The sequence below is a fragment of the Aedes albopictus genome, chromosome 2 (assembly GCF_035046485.1).
Source record: "Aedes albopictus strain Foshan chromosome 2, AalbF5, whole genome shotgun sequence".
NCBI classification, from domain to species: Eukaryota; Metazoa; Arthropoda; class Insecta; order Diptera; family Culicidae; genus Aedes; species Aedes albopictus.
In genome coordinates this window covers 342061499-342081913 of record NC_085137.1, presented here as the reverse complement: position 1 = coordinate 342081913, position 20415 = coordinate 342061499, and the positions used below count along the sequence as shown (strand labels likewise).

The following is a 20415-nucleotide window of genomic DNA, read 5'->3' as shown; positions in this document are numbered from 1 at the left end:
CCAATACTGCTCTGGCCAAACCGTGCTCTGGCACCTCGTGTGCATTCACACTTCGACTCTCCCGTAATTGAAACTGACGAATCACCTTAAAAACTTTATGCTTTCATGATTTATTAAGGTTCACGCGGTCGGCCGCCACTCTCGGAGAGTCAAGGGAGCGAAATCGTTTGCTCTCACCTTTTATGCTCACCGTTCTCACCGTAAAAACACCACGCGAGTGGGTGGCCCTCTCTGTGTTTACAACATAACAGGCGAATTCCTTACTTCGTAGTACATAAAATACAACCCCACAACAACACGAGGAACCCGAGCAGCAGCAACAGCAGCAAATCAACACTAGAACCACGTTTTGGGAGAGTAGACCGATACGACTCCAACAGCTGACGAACTGAGAATGAGGAAATCCTGATGGCAGTCGGTATGTTTTATGCTTCCTGTGCATGGTTTTTGCTCCTAATTGTTGTGTGAGGGGTGCGCGAAATCTACTCAAGCGTCTCTGTCATTCGACTTGGCAATTATAAATACCTATCTAATAGAAAACTGCATTCTCTCGGTGGGTTCCATCATGTACATAGTGACATGTTCTGTGATTTTTGTTGATGTACACGAAGGAATTGTAACGGCCAGGTACTGATATTTCTTGAACATTCGGGCAATACTTGTTCTCATGGCAGTTGTCACTTTTATATTATAAGCATGTGCCGTAAATGCCTTGAGTCTATCAATGCAATAACATGGAACGAGCTCACCAAATTACGCATCCATCCATTGCTCAATCGCTGGTTGAGAAGATCTATAATAATAATAGTAATACAACTGTGAGTTTTGGTTGCAGCTGTACTACTGAAAACTTCTTTTTCTTTAGAGCTCTACATCCCCACTGAGACTTGGTCTGCCTCGTTTTAACGTACACTAAATTCTGTTTTTACGCGATTTTTTGTTCCGCGTAAAAAAAATCGTGTTAAAAAAGTTTTCAAAACTTTTTTTATCGGATCATCCTAAAATTTTGACAGGGTATCAAGGATGATAAGAGAGATCTCTGGTAGAAATTTGAGCCCCATCGGAAGTAAATTGCGACCAGGAGAGAAGAATCTTTCCAAAAACACATCGCGTAATTTCGAGAAAATCGTGTAAAAAAAATCGTGTAAAATAAAACCGCGTAAAAAAAGATCGTGTAAAAAAAGAATTTAGTGTAGTTTTCTTTGAGCACTTCCACAGCTATCAATGGAAGGAGTTTCTTTGCCTGCCATTGCATGAATATGTATATTAAATATTGTGAGGCACGTACAATGATACACTTTGCCCAGGGAGTCTAGAAAATTTTCCCGACCGTAACGGGAATCGAACCAACCATCTGTGGATTGGCGATCCATAGCCCTAACCACTCGACTAACTGGAGACCCCGAACCCCGAAAATCTCAATAGAACCATCTGATCTGATTTTCATGGAATTTTTGGATGATTTGCCAAATGGTAGGATCTGGTCCGTCAAGGACCGGTCATCGTTAACTTCCCACGAATGCAACGAACGCATTCGTAAGGGAGCGTACATAAATGACTTAGCATTTTTTGGTCGATTTTTTACTCCCCCTCCCTACTCGTAGCATAATTTCCCATACCAAATACATGGCTCGTCACACAATCCCAGACTCTTTCTAATAGATGATAGACGATGGAAGATGATCTGAAATAGAACTCAGCCCTGTCGTCCTCCTTAGTCACGGTTAGTCGACGACTAAGGGGCTTTATTTTTAAGTCAAAAAAGATTTTTCTCAAAATAACCATGTAAAATGGTTAATGTGATTTTACCACCATCCACGTGGTGCACATCTTTCAAAAAAAATCACTTCACTTCACTTCACGACCACCCCCTCAGGTGGCAAAATGTAATAAAACGTTATTTTTGACCATTTTGGGTGTTCAGTGTTAACGCCCTGACCGTACCAGATTGAGTGTAAATGGGATTTGGCAATAGTCGGTACCCACGACCACCATCTCAGGTAGCAAAATTTAATAAAACGTTATTTTTGACCATTTTGGGTGTTCAGTGTTAACGCCCTGACCGTATCAGATTGAGTGTAAATGGGATTTGGCAATAGTCGGTACCCACGACCACCATCTCAGGTAGCAAAATTTAATAAAACGTTATTTTTGACCATTTTGGGTGTTCAGTGTTAACGCCCTGACCGTATCAGATTGAGTGTAAATGGGATTTGGCAATAGTCGGTACCCACGACCACCCCCTCAGGTAGCAAAATTTAATAAAACGTCATTTGAGAGCATTTTGGGCAATTCAAATTGACAAAAAAATTTGATCAGCCCTGTCGTCCTCCTTAGTCACGGTTAGTCGACGACTAAGGGAACGTTCAAAAATTACGTCCAACATTTGGGGGAGGGGGGGGGGGTCTAGAAAAGTGTGACAGTACGTGTATTGGGTATGGGGAAATTGCGTGACAGAGGGGGGAGGGGGGGTCTAGAAATCCCGAAAAACGATGGACGTAATTTTTGAATCTTCCCTAAGGGGCTTTATTTTTAAGTCAAAAAAGATTTTTCTCAAAATAACCATGTAAAATGGTTAATGTGATTTTACCACCATCCACGTGGTGCACATCTTTCAAAAAAAATCACTTCACTTCACTTCACGACCACCCCCTCAGGTGGCAAAATGTAATAAAACGTTATTTTTGACCATTTTGGGTGTTCAGTGTTAACGCCCTGACCGTACCAGATTGAGTGTAAATGGGATTTGGCAATAGTCGGTACCCACGACCACCCCCTCAGGTAGCAAAATTTAATAAAACGATATTTTTGACCATTTTGGGTGTTCAGTGTTAACGCCCTGACCGTACCAGATTGAGTGTAAATGGGATTTGGCAATAGTCGGTACCCACGACCACCATCTCAGGTAGCAAAATTTAATAAAACGTTATTTTTGACCATTTTGGGTGTTCAGTGTTAACGCCCTGACCGTACCAGATTGAGTGTAAATGGGATTTGGCAATAGTCGGTACCCACGACCACCATCTCAGGTAGCAAAATTTAATAAAACGTTATTTTTGACCATTTTGGGTGTTCAGTGTTAACGCCCTGACCGTACCAGATTGAGTGTAAATGGGATTTGGCAATAGTCGGTACCCACGACCACCCCCTCAGGTAGCAAAATTTAATAAAACGTTATTTTTGACCATTTTGGGTGTTCAGTGTTAACGCCCTGACCGTACCAGATTGAGTGTAAATGGGATTTGGCAATAGTCGGTACCCACGACCACCATCTCAGGTAGCAAAATTTAATAAAACGTTATTTTTGACCATTTTGGGTGTTCAGTGTTAACGCCCTGACCGTATCAGATTGAGTGTAAATGGGATTTGGCAATAGTCGGTACCCACGACCACCATCTCAGGTAGCAAAATTTAATAAAACGTTATTTTTGACCATTTTGGGTGTTCAGTGTTAACGCCCTGACCGTACCAGATTGAGTGTAAATGGGATTTGGCAATAGTCGGTACCCACGACCACCATCTCAGGTAGCAAAATTTAATAAAACGTTATTTTTGACCATTTTGGGTGTTCAGTGTTAACGCCCTGACCGTACCAGATTGAGTGTAAATGGGATTTGGCAATAGTCGGTACCCACGACCACCATCTCAGGTAGCAAAATTTAATAAAACGTTATTTTTGACCATTTTGGGTGTTCAGTGTTAACGCCCTGACCGTACCAGATTGAGTGTAAATGGGATTTGGCAATAGTCGGTACCCACGACCACCATCTCAGGTAGCAAAATTTAATAAAACGTTATTTTTGACCATTTTGGGTGTTCAGTGTTAACGCCCTGACCGTACCAGATTGAGTGTAAATGGGATTTGGCAATAGTCGGTACCCACGACCACCATCTCAGGTAGCAAAATTTAATAAAACGTTATTTTTGACCATTTTGGGTGTTCAGTGTTAACGCCCTGACCGTACCAGATTGAGTGTAAATGGGATTTGGCAATAGTCGGTACCCACGACCACCATCTCAGGTAGCAAAATTTAATAAAACGTTTTTTTTGACTATTTTGGGTGTTCAGTGTTAACGCCCTGACCGTACCAGATTGAGTGTAAATGGGATTTGGCAATAGTCGGTACCCACGACCACCCCCTCAGGTAGCAAAATTTAATAAAACGTCATTTGAGAGCATTTTGGGCAATTCAAATTGACAAAAAAATTTGATCAGCCCTGTCGTCCTCCTTAGTCACGGTTAGTCGACGACTAAGGGGCTTTATTTTTAAGTCAAAAAAGATTTTTCTCAAAATAACCATGTAAAATGGTTAATGTGATTTTACCACCATCCACGTGGTGCACATCTTTCAAAAAAAATCACTTCACTTCACTTCACGACCACCCCCTCAGGTGGCAAAATGTAATAAAACGTTATTTTTGACCATTTTGGGTGTTCAGTGTTAACGCCCTGACCGTACCAGATTGAGTGTAAATGGGATTTGGCAATAGTCGGTACCCACGACCACCCCCTCAGGTAGCAAAATTTAATAAAACGTTATTTTTGACCATTTTGGGTGTTCAGTGTTAACGCCCTGACCGTACCAGATTGAGTGTAAATGGGATTTGGCAATAGTCGGTACCCACGACCACCATCTCAGGTAGCAAAATTTAATAAAACGTTATTTTTGACCATTTTGGGTGTTCAGTGTTAACGCCCTGACCGTACCAGATTGAGTGTAAATGGGATTTGGCAATAGTCGGTACCCACGACCACCATCTCAGGTAGCAAAATTTAATAAAACGTTATTTTTGACCATTTTGGGTGTTCAGTGTTAACGCCCTGACCGTACCAGATTGAGTGTAAATGGGATTTGGCAATAGTCGGTACCCACGACCACCATCTCAGGTAGCAAAATTTAATAAAACGTTATTTTTGACTATTTTGGGTGTTCAGTGTTAACGCCCTGACCGTACCAGATTGAGTGTAAATGGAATTTGGCAATAGTCGGTACCCACGACCACCCCCTCAGGTAGCAAAATTTAATAAAACGTCATTTGAGAGCATTTTGGGCAATTCAAATTGACAAAAAAATTTGATCAGCCCTGTCGTCCTCCTTAGTCACGGTTAGTCGACGACTAAGGGGCTTTATTTTTAAGTCAAAAAAGATTTTTCTCAAAATAACCATGTAAAATGGTTAATGTGATTTTACCACCATCCACGTGGTGCACATCTTTCAAAAAAAATCACTTCACTTCACTTCACGACCACCCCCTCAGGTGGCAAAATGTAATAAAACGTTATTTTTGACCATTTTGGGTGTTCAGTGTTAACGCCCTGACCGTACCAGATTGAGTGTAAATGGGATTTGGCAATAGTCGGTACCCACGACCACCCCCTCAGGTAGCAAAATTTAATAAAACGTTATTTTTGACCATTTTGGGTGTTCAGTGTTAACGCCCTGACCGTACCAGATTGAGTGTAAATGGGATTTGGCAATAGTCGGTACCCACGACCACCCCCTCAGGTAGCAAAATTTAATAAAACGTCATTTGAGAGCATTTTGGGCAATTCAAATTGACAAAAAAATTTGATCAGCCCTGTCGTCCTCCTTAGTCACGGTTAGTCGACGACTAAGGGGCTTTATTTTTAAGTCAAAAAAGATTTTTCTCAAAATAACCATGTAAAATGGTTAATGTGATTTTACCACCATCCACGTGGTGCACATCTTTCAAAAAAAATCACTTCACTTCACTTCACGACCACCCCCTCAGGTAGCAAAATTTAATAAAACGTTATTTTTGACCATTTTGGGTGTTCAGTGTTAACGCCCTGACCGTACCAGATTGAGTGTAAATGGGATTTGGCAATAGTCGGTACCCACGACCACCCCCTCAGGTAGCAAAATTTAATAAAACGTCATTTGAGAGCATTTTGGGCAATTCAAATTGACAAAAAAATTTGATCAGCCCTGTCGTCCTCCTTAGTCACGGTTAGTCGACGACTAAGGGGCTTTATTTTTAAGTCAAAAAAGATTTTTCTCAAAATAACCATGTAAAATGGTTAATGTGATTTTACCACCATCCACGTGGTGCACATCTTTCAAAAAAAATCACTTCACTTCACTTCACGACCACCCCCTCAGGTGGCAAAATGTAATAAAACGTTATTTTTGACCATTTTGGGTGTTCAGTGTTAACGCCCTGACCGTACCAGATTGAGTGTAAATGGGATTTGGCAATAGTCGGTACCCACGACCACCCCCTCAGGTAGCAAAATTTAATAAAACGTTATTTTTGACCATTTTGGGTGTTCAGTGTTAACGCCCTGACCGTACCAGATTGAGTGTAAATGGGATTTGGCAATAGTCGGTACCCACGACCACCCCCTCAGGTAGCAAAATTTAATAAAACGTCATTTGAGAGCATTTTGGGCAATTCAAATTGACAAAAAAATTTGATCAGCCCTGTCGTCCTCCTTAGTCACGGTTAGTCGACGACTAAGGGGCTTTATTTTTAAGTCAAAAAAGATTTTTCTCAAAATAACCATGTAAAATGGTTAATGTGATTTTACCACCATCCACGTGGTGCACATCTTTCAAAAAAAATCACTTCACTTCACTTCACGACCACCCCCTCAGGTGGCAAAATGTAATAAAACGTTATTTTTGACCATTTTGGGTGTTCAGTGTTAACGCCCTGACCGTACCAGATTGAGTGTAAATGGGATTTGGCAATAGTCGGTACCCACGACCACCATCTCAGGTAGCAAAATTTAATAAAACGTTATTTTTGACTATTTTGGGTGTTCAGTGTTAACGCCCTGACCGTACCAGATTGAGTGTAAATGGGATTTGGCAATAGTCGGTACCCACGACCACCCCCTCAGGTAGCAAAATTTAATAAAACGTTATTTTTGACCATTTTGGGTGTTCAGTGTAAACGCCCTGACCGTACCAGATTGAGTGTTAATGGGATTTGGCAATAGTCGGTACCCACGACCACCCCCTCAGGTAGCAAAATTTAATAAAACGTTATTTTTGACCATTTTGGGTGTTCAGTGTTAACGCCCTGACCGTACCAGATTGAGTGTAAATGGGATTTGGCAATAGTCGGTACCCACGACCACCATCTCAGGTAGCAAAATTTAATAAAACGTTATTTTTGACTATTTTGGGTGTTCAGTGTTAACGCCCTGACCGTACCAGATTGAGTGTAAATGGGATTTGGCAATAGTCGGTACCCACGACCACCCCCTCAGGTAGCAAAATTTAATAAAACGTCATTTGAGAGCATTTTGGGCAATTCAAATTGACAAAAAAATTTGATCAGCCCTGTCGTCCTCCTTAGTCACGGTTAGTCGACGACTAAGGGGCTTTATTTTTAAGTCAAAAAAGATTTTTCTCAAAATAACCATGTAAAATGGTTAATGTGATTTTACCACCATCCACGTGGTGCACATCTTTCAAAAAAAATCACTTCACTTCACTTCACGACCACCCCCTCAGGTGGCAAAATGTAATAAAACGTTATTTTTGACCATTTTGGGTGTTCAGTGTTAACGCCCTGACCGTACCAGATTGAGTGTAAATGGGATTTGGCAATAGTCGGTACCCACGACCACCCCCTCAGGTAGCAAAATTTAATAAAACGTTATTTTTGACCATTTTGGGTGTTCAGTGTTAACGCCCTGACCGTACCAGATTGAGTGTAAATGGGATTTGGCAATAGTCGGTACCCACGACCACCCCCTCAGGTAGCAAAATTTAATAAAACGTTATTTTTGACCATTTTGGGTGTTCAGTGTTAACGCCCTGACCGTACCAGATTGAGTGTAAATGGGATTTGGCAATAGTCGGTACCCACGACCACCATCTCAGGTAGCAAAATTTAATAAAACGTTATTTTTGACCATTTTGGGTGTTCAGTGTTAACGCCCTGACCGTACCAGATTGAGTGTAAATGGGATTTGGCAATAGTCGGTACCCACGACCACCCCCTCAGGTAGCAAAATTTAATAAAACGTCATTTGAGAGCATTTTGGGCAATTCAAATTGACAAAAAAATTTGATCAGCCCTGTCGTCCTCCTTAGTCACGGTTAGTCGACGACTAAGGGGCTTTATTTTTAAGTCAAAAAAGATTTTTCTCAAAATAACCATGTAAAATGGTTAATGTGATTTTACCACCATCCACGTGGTGCACATCTTTCAAAAAAAATCACTTCACTTCACTTCACGACCACCCCCTCAGGTGGCAAAATGTAATAAAACGTTATTTTTGACCATTTTGGGTGTTCAGTGTTAACGCCCTGACCGTACCAGATTGAGTGTAAATGGGATTTGGCAATAGTCGGTACCCACGACCACCCCCTCAGGTAGCAAAATTTAATAAAACGTCATTTGAGAGCATTTTGGGCAATTCAAATTGACAAAAAAATTTGATCAGCCCTGTCGTCCTCCTTAGTCACGGTTAGTCGACGACTAAGGGGCTTTATTTTTAAGTCAAAAAAGATTTTTCTCAAAATAACCATGTAAAATGGTTAATGTGATTTTACCACCATCCACGTGGTGCACATCTTTCAAAAAAAATCACTTCACTTCACTTCACGACCACCCCCTCAGGTGGCAAAATGTAATAAAACGTTATTTTTGACCATTTTGGGTGTTCAGTGTTAACGCCCTGACCGTACCAGATTGAGTGTAAATGGGATTTGGCAATAGTCGGTACCCACGACCACCCCCTCAGGTAGCAAAATTTAATAAAACGTTATTTTTGACCATTTTGGGTGTTCAGTGTTAACGCCCTGACCGTACCAGATTGAGTGTAAATGGGATTTGGCAATAGTCGGTACCCACGACCACCCCCTCAGGTAGCAAAATTTAATAAAACGTTATTTTTGACCATTTTGGGTGTTCAGTGTTAACGCCCTGACCGTATCAGATTGAGTGTAAATGGGATTTGGCAATAGTCGGTACCCACGACCACCATCTCAGGTAGCAAAATTTAATAAAACGTTATTTTTGACTATTTTGGGTGTTCAGTGTTAACGCCCTGACCGTACCAGATTGAGTGTAAATGGGATTTGGCAATAGTCGGTACCCACGACCACCATCTCAGGTAGCAAAATTTAATAAAACGTTATTTTTGACTATTTTGGGTGTTCAGTGTTAACGCCCTGACCGTACCAGATTGAGTGTAAATGGGATTTGGCAATAGTCGGTACCCACGACCACCATCTCAGGTAGCAAAATTTAATAAAACGTTATTTTTGACCATTTTGGGTGTTCAGTGTTAACGCCCTGACCGTACCAGATTGAGTGTAAATGGGATTTGGCAATAGTCGGTACCCACGACCACCCCCTCAGGTAGCAAAATTTAATAAAACGTCATTTGAGAGCATTTTGGGCAATTCAAATTGACAAAAAAATTTGATCAGCCCTGTCGTCCTCCTTAGTCACGGTTAGTCGACGACTAAGGGGCTTTATTTTTAAGTCAAAAAAGATTTTTCTCAAAATAACCATGTAAAATGGTTAATGTGATTTTACCACCATCCACGTGGTGCACATCTTTCAAAAAAAATCACTTCACTTCACTTCACGACCACCCCCTCAGGTGGCAAAATGTAATAAAACGTTATTTTTGACCATTTTGGGTGTTCAGTGTTAACGCCCTGACCGTACCAGATTGAGTGTAAATGGGATTTGGCAATAGTCGGTACCCACGACCACCATCTCAGGTAGCAAAATTTAATAAAACGTTATTTTTGACCATTTTGGGTGTTCAGTGTTAACGCCCTGACCGTACCAGATTGAGTGTAAATGGGATTTGGCAATAGTCGGTACCCACGACCACCATCTCAGGTAGCAAAATTTAATAAAACGTTATTTTTGACCATTTTGGGTGTTCAGTGTTAACGCCCTGACCGTACCAGATTGAGTGTAAATGGGATTTGGCAATAGTCGGTACCCACGACCACCCCCTCAGGTAGCAAAATTTAATAAAACGTCATTTGAGAGCATTTTGGGCAATTCAAATTGACAAAAAAATTTGAAGAACTTAACAAGTGACATTCAAAATGGAGATCGCTTGGAAGTTATCTAACTTGTTGCCTTTCTTATCTTCTTGTTTGTGGCGTAACGTTCTAACTGGAACAAAACCTACTTTCAGCCAGTGTTTTATGAACACTAAGAGCTTCCTCTACCAATGACATTTTGCATGCGAATATTGTGACAGGCACAAACATGCCTAAGGAATTCAAGGTAATTTCTTTATGAAGAGCTCCTGGATCGATCGGAAATCGAATCCATTACCCCTAGCACGTTTGTGCTGAATATTACTCCGCTTACAGTATCGGCTACATGTGTGCCTTCTTGTTAACGAAGCAAAGCACCCATTCCTTCTCCTCCTCCGGTAAATAGCCAACATTACCTTCTTTACCAGCTACCTTATTGTTCTTGAATTGTTGAATGGCATCCTTAACTTCATTCAGAAAGGGAGCTGGTTGGTTCGCATCATCCGCTGGCTGATATAGGCATTTCTTCTGTTGACTTGATATTAATTGCGTACATTCTCTGCACCATATAGGTGTTTATCGAAGTGCCACTTCCACCTTTTGTTTTTCTGACGTTTGTCTGTCACCCTGCTTCTTCCAGGATGATTTTTTTCCTCTCGTAAAAGGCGGATTTGCTGCTTTCACTTTCATTAGTATTGTTCCACATTCTGACGGGTCCCGTGCTGCAGCAAGATACCCCGCACTGTGTTCTCTTCATCCAAACTCTCTCTTACACTCTTTGTCAAACCAATCGTTTCGTCTACTCCATTCCATGTACGTGATGGCGCTCTTGGCTGCGAAGTTTTTTTATCTACAGAATCAGTATTATCCCAAGTAACCACAAGCATTATAACATTGCACGAATTAGACTGAATATCAACCTTTGCAATGCGAAATGCAGTAATTCCACACTTGTCATGCAATAATGTTTTAGATTGGCATTATCAGTGTAATGATGCATTGCATTTTTCTTTACATTCGGGTTTATTAAAAGGTGATATAAGATAATTCAATAATTCAACACTGCAAAAACTGAATAAATGCAATGTACAAACTAGCAAAGTTTGCTCTAACAATACAATTATAAAAGCTTGACTCTAATGGTAAACAAATGAAATCAAGAAGATTGAACAACTTTACGGTCAACTCTAGCGGTCTTCAACATTTCTGGTTCGACTACCGACCAACTGATTCCCCGTTTGAGCCACCGATCGACGACAGCAAAACCTATTTAGAGATGAACTTTTCTCTTTTCTGTAGGCTGTTATTACATGCCAATAACGATGGAAATCACAATTAGCATATGAGCAGTGTGTGAAGGGTTTTTTAATCGAGGTTTTAATTTTCTTATGTTGATTAAATATCTTCTAAAATGTATTATGTATTCATCAGTAATTTATCGGAATGAGATAATTTACTGTATTATATTACATATGACATAGTCGTTTTACCCTCTACTTACAATGATTGGGACAGAAGAACAGGTTCCTTTTAGTGAATCAAATATCTGTTGTTATCACTGCAGCAGAAACGGTCCAAGGCGCCAGCGCGTATGGAACTCATCTAGCGGTCTTCAACACTTCTGGTTCGACTCCCGACCCGACGACAAAAAAAAATGGTTAAAACATTCATGTGTGGGGGCATCAGTACCGTCGATAACGAAACGGTGCTAAAAATAGATTTTTGTTTTGGTTTTTCGTGTTGCACGTATCAAGCATGTGGAATGCAAATGTACAGCACATGCATTTATATTACATTAGCAATGGCTGTCAGCGTGCTGCAATATGTGGCACTAATTTGATTTTAGTGGGGCCCTTTTCGACTTTAATATTGCTTCAATGAGGTGTATAAAGTAATGCAGCATTATATTCATAATTTTAATTAATAATATATAGCAAAATTGATGCACTTATATACGGCTTCGTGGTTACTTGGGATGCCTCTCAAGAAAAATCAGAATATGGCGATTATCTGCCTCTGTCTTCTGATATCAGCGCGACAGTCACTAATCATAACAGCGTCACCAGATTAAAAAGTATATAATTCCACTATATGGGGTTTGACAGCAAGAACACTCATTCCACTGAGCTACTCTTGCCGTTCGTCACAAATACATTCGAAAACATCTGTCACTTCGCGAAACCCACGTGCTTTTGTTTTTGGCGGGAACACTTTTTCTTCTGTTTTGCCTTGCGACTGTCATGCGGCGGTATGCCTTGCGAGCGTACGACCGCCGCAGGACTCTAATAAAAGATAAGCGCGACAATAAATCTGCTAATCAGATATCCGCCCTCCGTCTGGAGTGATAGCTCTACCGCATATCACTTTGAGTACGAAATTTGCTCCACGAAGCGTGCACTTTCAAAGAGCACGTGCTCCGCCAGCATGGCTCGACAGAAAGTGTGGCAATTCAAAGTTCACCTTGCCATGGGACCAGCTCGTCTATTAAGACACACACGATATGAGCCTGTGTGTCCATCTACATATCCTTGCTGGAGCAATCCCATCCTCTTAACCATTTCAAAATAAGTAGACGATGTTCTGGTAATCCGTGTTACGTTTCTCATGCCACGTCGCTCTAAGCACTCTTCATCCTCTGCTAGTACTAGTGATATGAAAATTGTATCCGATAGCACACAATGTGCCACACATATCGCATCCTTTGAGATTGTACGGTATGCGCTGACCAACCTAAGGCACATCAGTCTGTGGGTGCTCTCGATGCGCTTCACTTTTCAGTTGGCCACTAGCGCAGCGGTGCCGTTCCGTAGTATGGAGACCACTCCTTTCGCGAGCAGCTCACGCTTGCTCGGGACTTTCCGGACTTCTTTACATCATCTTCGACAATTCTGGAAGTTGCTATTCAGTATCCGGCATAGGTAATCTGTGCCTCCTAGGTGATGTATGGCACACTCAATGGTGGCCCAGCTGACTCTGTTGAATGCACTATTCACGTCTAGCGTAACGACCGCGCAATAGGGGATTTCCCTTCGCGTCTTTTGGAGCGCTACATCAGCCGTTTTAGTGACAGTCCACCATCGATCAACCCTTGTAGGAGCCGAACTGGTTATCCGAGAGCCCAGAGTCGTCTGTTTTCTCGGCATAGACCGCCAGCTTTGATAGAATTATCCCATATAACAGTTTCCCGGCGGTGTCCATTTCTCCGGAAATTTGTCTCTGCCTAGGTACATCCGCATGGCCATTCTGAACATGCCAAGGCTCCGTCTTAATGGTAACTGTCGCTATTGCGATGAGCTCGACGCTCGTCATCGGGCGACCTCACTTTGGGTCGTTTGGCCATAGAGGACGGGGCCCATGGCCTTGTATCGTGGCGTGGGAACAACGTTTCCACGATCTTCTGCAGCATCTTGGGGGATCATTTTGGGGGTGCTGACGCGTCTTTAGTTTTGACCGTAAGTTACGGTCCGTAACTACCCTGTAGGCTGCCTGGTAAAGATTTTCGAAACACGCCCGCTTACGCGCTTTAATCTCTTTGTTCAGTGTCAGTTTAGCCGCCCTGTAGGCCTCACTTCCCTCCATTCTACCCTCATCGGTGCGAGCTCTTTGCATCCTCTTTCTAACTCTTAGGAAGGATGCGCGGTGTTCTGCGATTTTTTGACACCACCAGTATACCGGTTTGCGTCCATGACTGGATAGGTATCGCTTTGGCAATCCTCCATAAGTAATCGCTCCATAAATGGCGGCTTATCGAAACGCGAGGTCAGCCATCCCCGATGACGGTCGATGACCTTCGGCTGTGGCCGTCTTCCTCCGTGTTCCACCCTGTATCGAATCGCCAGATGACCACTGTGCGTATATCCATCGTCGACCTTCCAGTCCGAGCTAGGGTTTAGACGTCAATGATGGACTCTGCAGTTTTTGTGTCGTCTACGTTTGTGACATCCAAGTTAAGTCTAGCCATAGCTTCGAGTAGAGCCCAGCCTGTCGCGTTAGTCTAGCGTCTAACCCACTCAATCGCCTAATCGTTTAAATCTCCACCGATGACCACGGGACTCAATCCCACTAGTGAGAATTATAGCGAATCCAACATAGACGAGAACTAATCTATCGGCAACCTGGGGGGTCCATAACAACTGCAGTAGTACACCCCGTTAATCTTCGCTATTGCGAAGTCCTCGCGCAACGTGGAAATTATTTCTTGGACCGGAAGACGTTCGGTTGTACAGATCGCCGTCCAGACAACCAGTAATCGTAAAAGATGTTGCATAAGATGATAAAGTGGAGGCCATATGCGTGCATGCCTCTATTTAGTCGCATGTAAAATGTACGCATATCGCCTCCACTTTAACATCTTATACAACATCTTATACGATCACTGGTTGACTGGGCGCTAGCCTTATCCACAACCCAGTTCCCGTTATCGGGAGAAATGCGGTATTGGTCCAATAATAGTGCGATGTCTGTACTTGACTCGGGGACTGGCTGCCACAGCAACTATTATGGGGCTTCACAGTGGTTTAGAATTAGCTATGTAACCTGCATTATCGTCGGTTGGTCCGATCTCCTCTCGTGTCTGGATATATAGGCCGACCCATCATGTGACCCTTGTTCGCCGTGCAAATCGGGCATTAGGGTGCCGAGTTGCACTCCCTAACAATTTGGCGTTCCACTAACCACTTCCTGCAAAGTTTGCTCCTGTTGGGGGGGCCTTTACACGTCCACGATTTGTGTTCTTGATTGAAGAACTTGAAACACGCCACTGGTGACACGTATATAAGCGGGCACCCTGACCAGCCTACCCTAATCTTGCCGACTGCAGTCGCCTTGTTCACCTCCCCTACGGGGAGTTTAACCGTGGCAATCTGCGTGCCTGCCGGGCCCTTTCGCAGGCGGATCGATGCACTTGGTGCATCTCTCTCGCACTGCTTTTAAAGTGCGGTTGCGGACTCTTCTGCGTCGGTGATCTCGTCAAGGCTTATACACTGGAGAATCGCCTCCGCCGGGGGTCTCCAGTTAGCCTAGTGGTTAAGGGTTAATTTCTCCAACAGGGGAGGAAGAAAAGGCTATGGATCGCCAAGAAGCGGGTTCGATTTACGTTCAAGAAAGGCCTTCAATTAATAACTGTGGAAATGTTCAGAGAACACTAAGTTGAAGAGAGGCAAGGCCAAGCTCCAGCGGGAACGTCGTAGAGCCATAAAGAAGAAGACGAAGAAGTCGCCTCCGCCGTTAGGGCTCTAACCTGCACTTTTACACCCAGTACCTCTTGAGCTAGTGCTTTGGCGCCATCCACAAAATACGTAACGTTCTAGGGGAAGGGGGAAAGTACGGCCAAGTGTTACGGCCCATACAAAAACTTTAGTAATTCCATAAAAGGATAACGAGGTGGAGAGGTTTGTTCAAAAAATGATGATTTTAGCGTTACGTAATAACTGGATGCTACCTTTGTAAAAGGCATCAGACACGAATGCCACATAAGTGGTAAAGTGTCTTTAATAAATATTAATAATAATTTGTAAAAGGTGCCTTCCTTGGTCGTCCCCTTCTTCGGCATCATTTCTCCAGTCCTGGTGCGCCGGAAGCATTTTACAGACGATTTTCACCTCGCATGGCCCTCAGCACCTCGGCATACGTGTCTACCTCGGTTCTGAAGATCAGCGCGTCGCTCCGTTCGCTTTTGCGGGCTGACTTCACTTTTCTCACAACGTTCTTCTTTCCGACCGTAATACAAGGATTCTCTTTCCTTTGGTCCAGTTGGCCACCGCTCCTCTTATGGTTGGCCTCTTGGGGATTGGTTTCTCTGCCCCTTGCACGTTCCGCAACTGACTTGGCATCCTGGCTACTCGCGCTGGCCGTCTCCTTTTTCCTCTTTGGCTTTTCGCCCGTCTCTGCCGGACGCTTCTTGGGCCGCGTCTCCTCTGCCGGTTTCGACCATGTAGCTCTAGCCGTAGAGTGTTTTGACCTTGGGTGGACCGCTTCTCCTTGCTCGCATCAGCCGCACTCCACTCTTCCACAAAGATACCGTACTCCTTCATGGCCAGAGCCAGCGATTTGCGGAGTTTCAGCAGTCCCTGTTTCAGGTCCTTGTTGATGGTAGTCCGCCCGCTAGTGTAGCCGGTACGCTCGTCCAACTGTACGGTAACTACCAACATCATTGGTAGCTCGCTCCTGTTGCGATTCAGTGCCCGCGGGAGGTCAGAGTCAGTCATCTGCGCTGCGCCGCCTGGTGCTCCTGTTGAACCTCCTACCATCAGCTCGCTGGTGGGTACATCAGCCTCTCGTAGTTGCGATCTCGCCAGTCCTCCTCGCGCGAACGGGTTCAACGTCGTTCCCTCTGACTCTCCACTCTCGATCACATTGCTGTTCATGGACTTGGTAGTAGTCGTTATTTCTGTTGGATCCTCCTTAGAGCCACTATCCGCCACTGCAAATGAACCAGTCGTCAATGATCCTGGTGGTTATCTTATGGGGGCCCTTATTGGGGCTGAGGGGACTCAGAGCCGGATCAACGTTAATCAGGAGTGTTCATCTGAACCTACATCCACTCAGTTAGTTGCCTATGCTCTTGACCAAGGACACCAACTCACGAAGCTTCAGCAGACCTTGTTTGAGGTTTTTATTGATGTTTCTCCGACCGCTCATGCAACCGATCAGCCGGTCGAGCTGCTTGGCGATTACCAACATCTTTGGTAGCTCAATCCTGTTGTAGTTCAGTATCCGCATGAGTTTAGCCGAAGATTTTGAAAACCAAAAGCGTTTTATGTAGAGATGGGCAAAACAGTTCTTTCAAGAGAATCGTTCTCAATTGATCCGTTGCCCGTGTAGTTGCCGGCTTAGAATAGCACTACGGACCACCTGTTCCGGGGGTAAAAGTCCACCAAACAGGTAACCCCAATCCAAGGTGTCAGGCGACCCGTGCTGAGGGATGAATGGTTGAGGGGGTTTAAAACATGCTCGATCTTTAACAGAGCCCGTAGCGTGGGTAAGATCACCTTTTAGGGTTGCGTTGCGGCGAAAGATCTACCAAACCGAACCCTAGTCCTAACTGCTTCCAGCTAGTGGAACAGCACATTTGAGTAATCAAAGGAAAACACTTTGGTCCTTATTACATTTCACACCTTGTTGAAAGTGATAGGTCTCGGTTTTAGGTGTAGCCGAGATGGATCTTGAAACAAGGAAACATGGGTTAGTATTCCTAACCTTTTATTTGGTGTACACTGGTTTGAAACAGAAAGGACTAGGGTTCCGATGCATGGTCAAAATAGGTATCATTTCTTGACGTTCTCGTTAAGGGATCCGATTTTGACTGAAAAAGGAGCGTGTTAAAAGCGGAACCTATCAATCAGAATCCTTCCTTGCGATTATGTTAAAAATGACTACTGTAACAAAACCGAATACTTTATAACTTCTCAATGGTGATAAAGTAATACGACATGCACTATACAAAGGACACGGGGTATGCCACAATAGATCAAAATACTGGTCGCAGTGGTTATGTCCCGAACAGAGAAAAAAAAAATCCGTTCTTTAGAAAGAACTAGTTCTTGTGAACCGTTCTACTGCTCAGTAGGTTTTATCGTTGTTTTGTGATTCTAATGTTGAGTTAGTACCGTGATTTCGGGTGAAATTGATCACTTTTCGCAGTTTTTAACGAATACTTTTTGGATCCTTATCGATATGGTTAAATTCAATGGTTTGAAACAAGTACGACCATGATTTTCATTAGTTAACGAGGTTGAAAATTCTACTGCAAATCATTTTATTACAAAAAATATAATTTGAAATAAAAAATCAATAATTTTACTTTCGGGGTGAAATTGATCAGTCAGTGAAATGTTGTTGTAAGTGCTGTAAATATTTTTTTCTCTTGAATTAACCACCCCGAAATGCGAAAAGCCTTGAAAAACTTTTACAAGTTTACTAAATTAATTATTATTTCAGTTTGAAGTTTAATAAATCTTAAGAAAACGCCTTAAAGTAGGCAATTTCCATACTAAACATGTTATAACTTCCAGAAAAGTACAATTTTATGCATAAATCTCAATATTTATGGAACTTTTGATGACGTAATCGGGTTTAGCGAATACTTGGCAGCTAGAAACCTTCATTCGAATATTCATTGCGTGTGCGATACAGCTACGATAACAAAAGTTTGAAAGTGTCTTTGAAGTTCGCCTAACAAGCAGTTTTTAAAAATATTGAATTTTATACAGAAATATGTAACTAATTGGATGTAAAACATGTAAACTCATCATTCAATAACCCTTGAGCCAGATGATGGACATTTTTTACAAATTGGTTTAAGTTTAAAGCGTTATTTTTAACAAATAAAAATGGCTCTCATGTTGATCAATTTCACCCCACTGATCAATTACACCCGAAATCACGGTACCGTAAAACGGGGTATCATTGATCAGCGGGTAACATTGATCGGCTTGACCGACCTCATGAAATGTTCTAACAAGCATTTTACATTGAATCAGTTTCTGCTTTCAAATGATTTATCGCTATCTGCTATTATTCAGTTATCGAATGACATGTAATACATGATAATTGAATTTCATAAACATTGAAATAAATCGATTTTTCCATAAGTGTGTTTCGTAACGCAATGAGATACATTATCAAAAAATCATGCATGGCATGAATACTAGATACAATATGAGGTTCAAAATCACTGTCTTGCTTCAATATGATATCCTAGAGTTGGATTTAATCACCGAAACTTTTATGAGAATACTATTTTTCAATAAAATATACGATTTATTAAAAGTAGGCTATCAATTCAATCAAATTCCTTAAGCCATTGCCTACCTTTAGGCGTTATTCGCGGTTTGGAGGATTTTAATCCTAAAATAACTCAAAAAGTGCATAACTTGTAAGAATTTGAACAACATATTCGATATCAGCGACCCCGAATTCAGTAAGTAAGGGTATTTCCAACACAAACGAATATTGATCACTGACATAATCAATGTTACCCCAAATCAACAAAATCAGAAATAAGATTAAAAAACCTATTTAAACATACTTTAAAGTTTTACAATACTTTTTCGAGTAGCTTAATACATACTCAGAGGGCCAGTACTTGTTTTAAAAATATAAAACATGTAATACTTGCTTTAACAAGAGAATTATTTAAGAAAAATCGAAGTTTCTGATCAATGTTACCCCGGATTACGGTACTTAGGTTAGGTGAGTTAGGTAATTGGCCTTACTTGACATTTAATGTTTTGTAAATTAAACTCCGCAATAAATAATATGAAATATAGGATCTTTTGCATCCTCCCGTTATTCTCCAATTGCTGTTCTCCAACCGACTGCATATCATCGGAGAACTGTTTGCGAGATGGCTTGACAGATCATTTATTCAACTCTCTCAGAAACCAAACTTCGTTCTTTGGAAAAGCTGAATGAACGCTTCTAAGGGACATTCAGTTTTCTTGTTTTTAAGAGAATTGAGAACTACCGTTCTTTTCAAACGAATGACCGTTCATTCATTCTTTTCTAAGAACTAGTTCTTTTGAACCGTTCGCGAACGGTTCGCCCATCTCTAGTTTTATGAAACAAAAGGAACTATCCTTGCAAAGTAACGTGACGTCTATTCCTAAACCCTAAACATAGTATAACATATCAGTATGCAGGAAGTTAGCGATCAATAACTCTATTTTTTGCAGCGGAAAAAAATAAGAAAAACTGATAAATCATTGATTTACTCATGATGCATTTACACAATCAAATGACCTCCTAAGCCATAGTCAGTGCGAACTTCCAACTGGAACAAAAACTGTGACGTACTTTTCCTAAGAGAATAAACATGCAACTGCAGTTGACTGGAGAGCATAACTCCTTCCAAGGCCTGGTAGCCTATCTGAATCTGCAGATGTAAACAAACATCATGTCGGGCAGCCAGCATGAGACCCCAGATTAAGCAGCAGGTAATAATTAAAGATCCGTTTCAGTGCTGCCTCCTTCGGTTGCCTCCCTTGAGGCTTATTGATGATGAGTACGTTAGTGTTTAAGTAGCACGATTAAACTGAAGTTGAGTCTGGTGTGAGTTCGTGTAAATGGATCGCAATCGTTCTTAAGTTGGTTAATTACATGGGATGGGCTTCTGAAGCCACTTTTGAGGTAAAACAAGTGAGAAGCTTGAGATGGATGATTAACGGTAATTGATTAGGATTAATAGTGTTTATCCTAGGCTAGCTGACCACCGTGGTTATCGTTGTGATATAATCATTTTGCGTGAAAGGTGGGTCTGTGATAAGTGTGATCTACTTATGCAGCAATAGGGTGTAGTGCGTTCGGATCCTGGGAAGTTTTTAAAAATTGTGTTAAATGTAAACCGTTTTGGTGTGTCTACCAAACAAAACTGCTAAAAGGTTTCTAATTTTAAACTTCTATGGCACGTTATATTTGTAGGGCA

The 20415-nt window shown here is 42.1% G+C and overlaps 1 long non-coding RNA gene across 8 annotated transcripts; it reads left to right on the top strand.

Moving 5' to 3' along the window:
• The first annotated feature begins 3525 nt into the window (after positions 1–3525).
• LOC134288279 (uncharacterized) lies at positions 3526–9950 on the top strand. Of its 8 annotated transcripts, none has more exons than XR_009997870.1 (5): positions 3526–4516; positions 4889–5878; positions 6126–6373; positions 6745–8849; positions 8974–9950. It is a non-coding gene; the product is annotated as an uncharacterized LOC134288279 (long non-coding RNA). The 8 variants fall into 8 exon arrangements; XR_009997869.1 differs by having other exon boundaries at positions 6621–8849; XR_009997872.1 differs by having other exon boundaries at positions 6126–6868; positions 7117–8849.
• The last annotated feature ends 10465 nt before the right edge of the window (positions 9951–20415 follow it).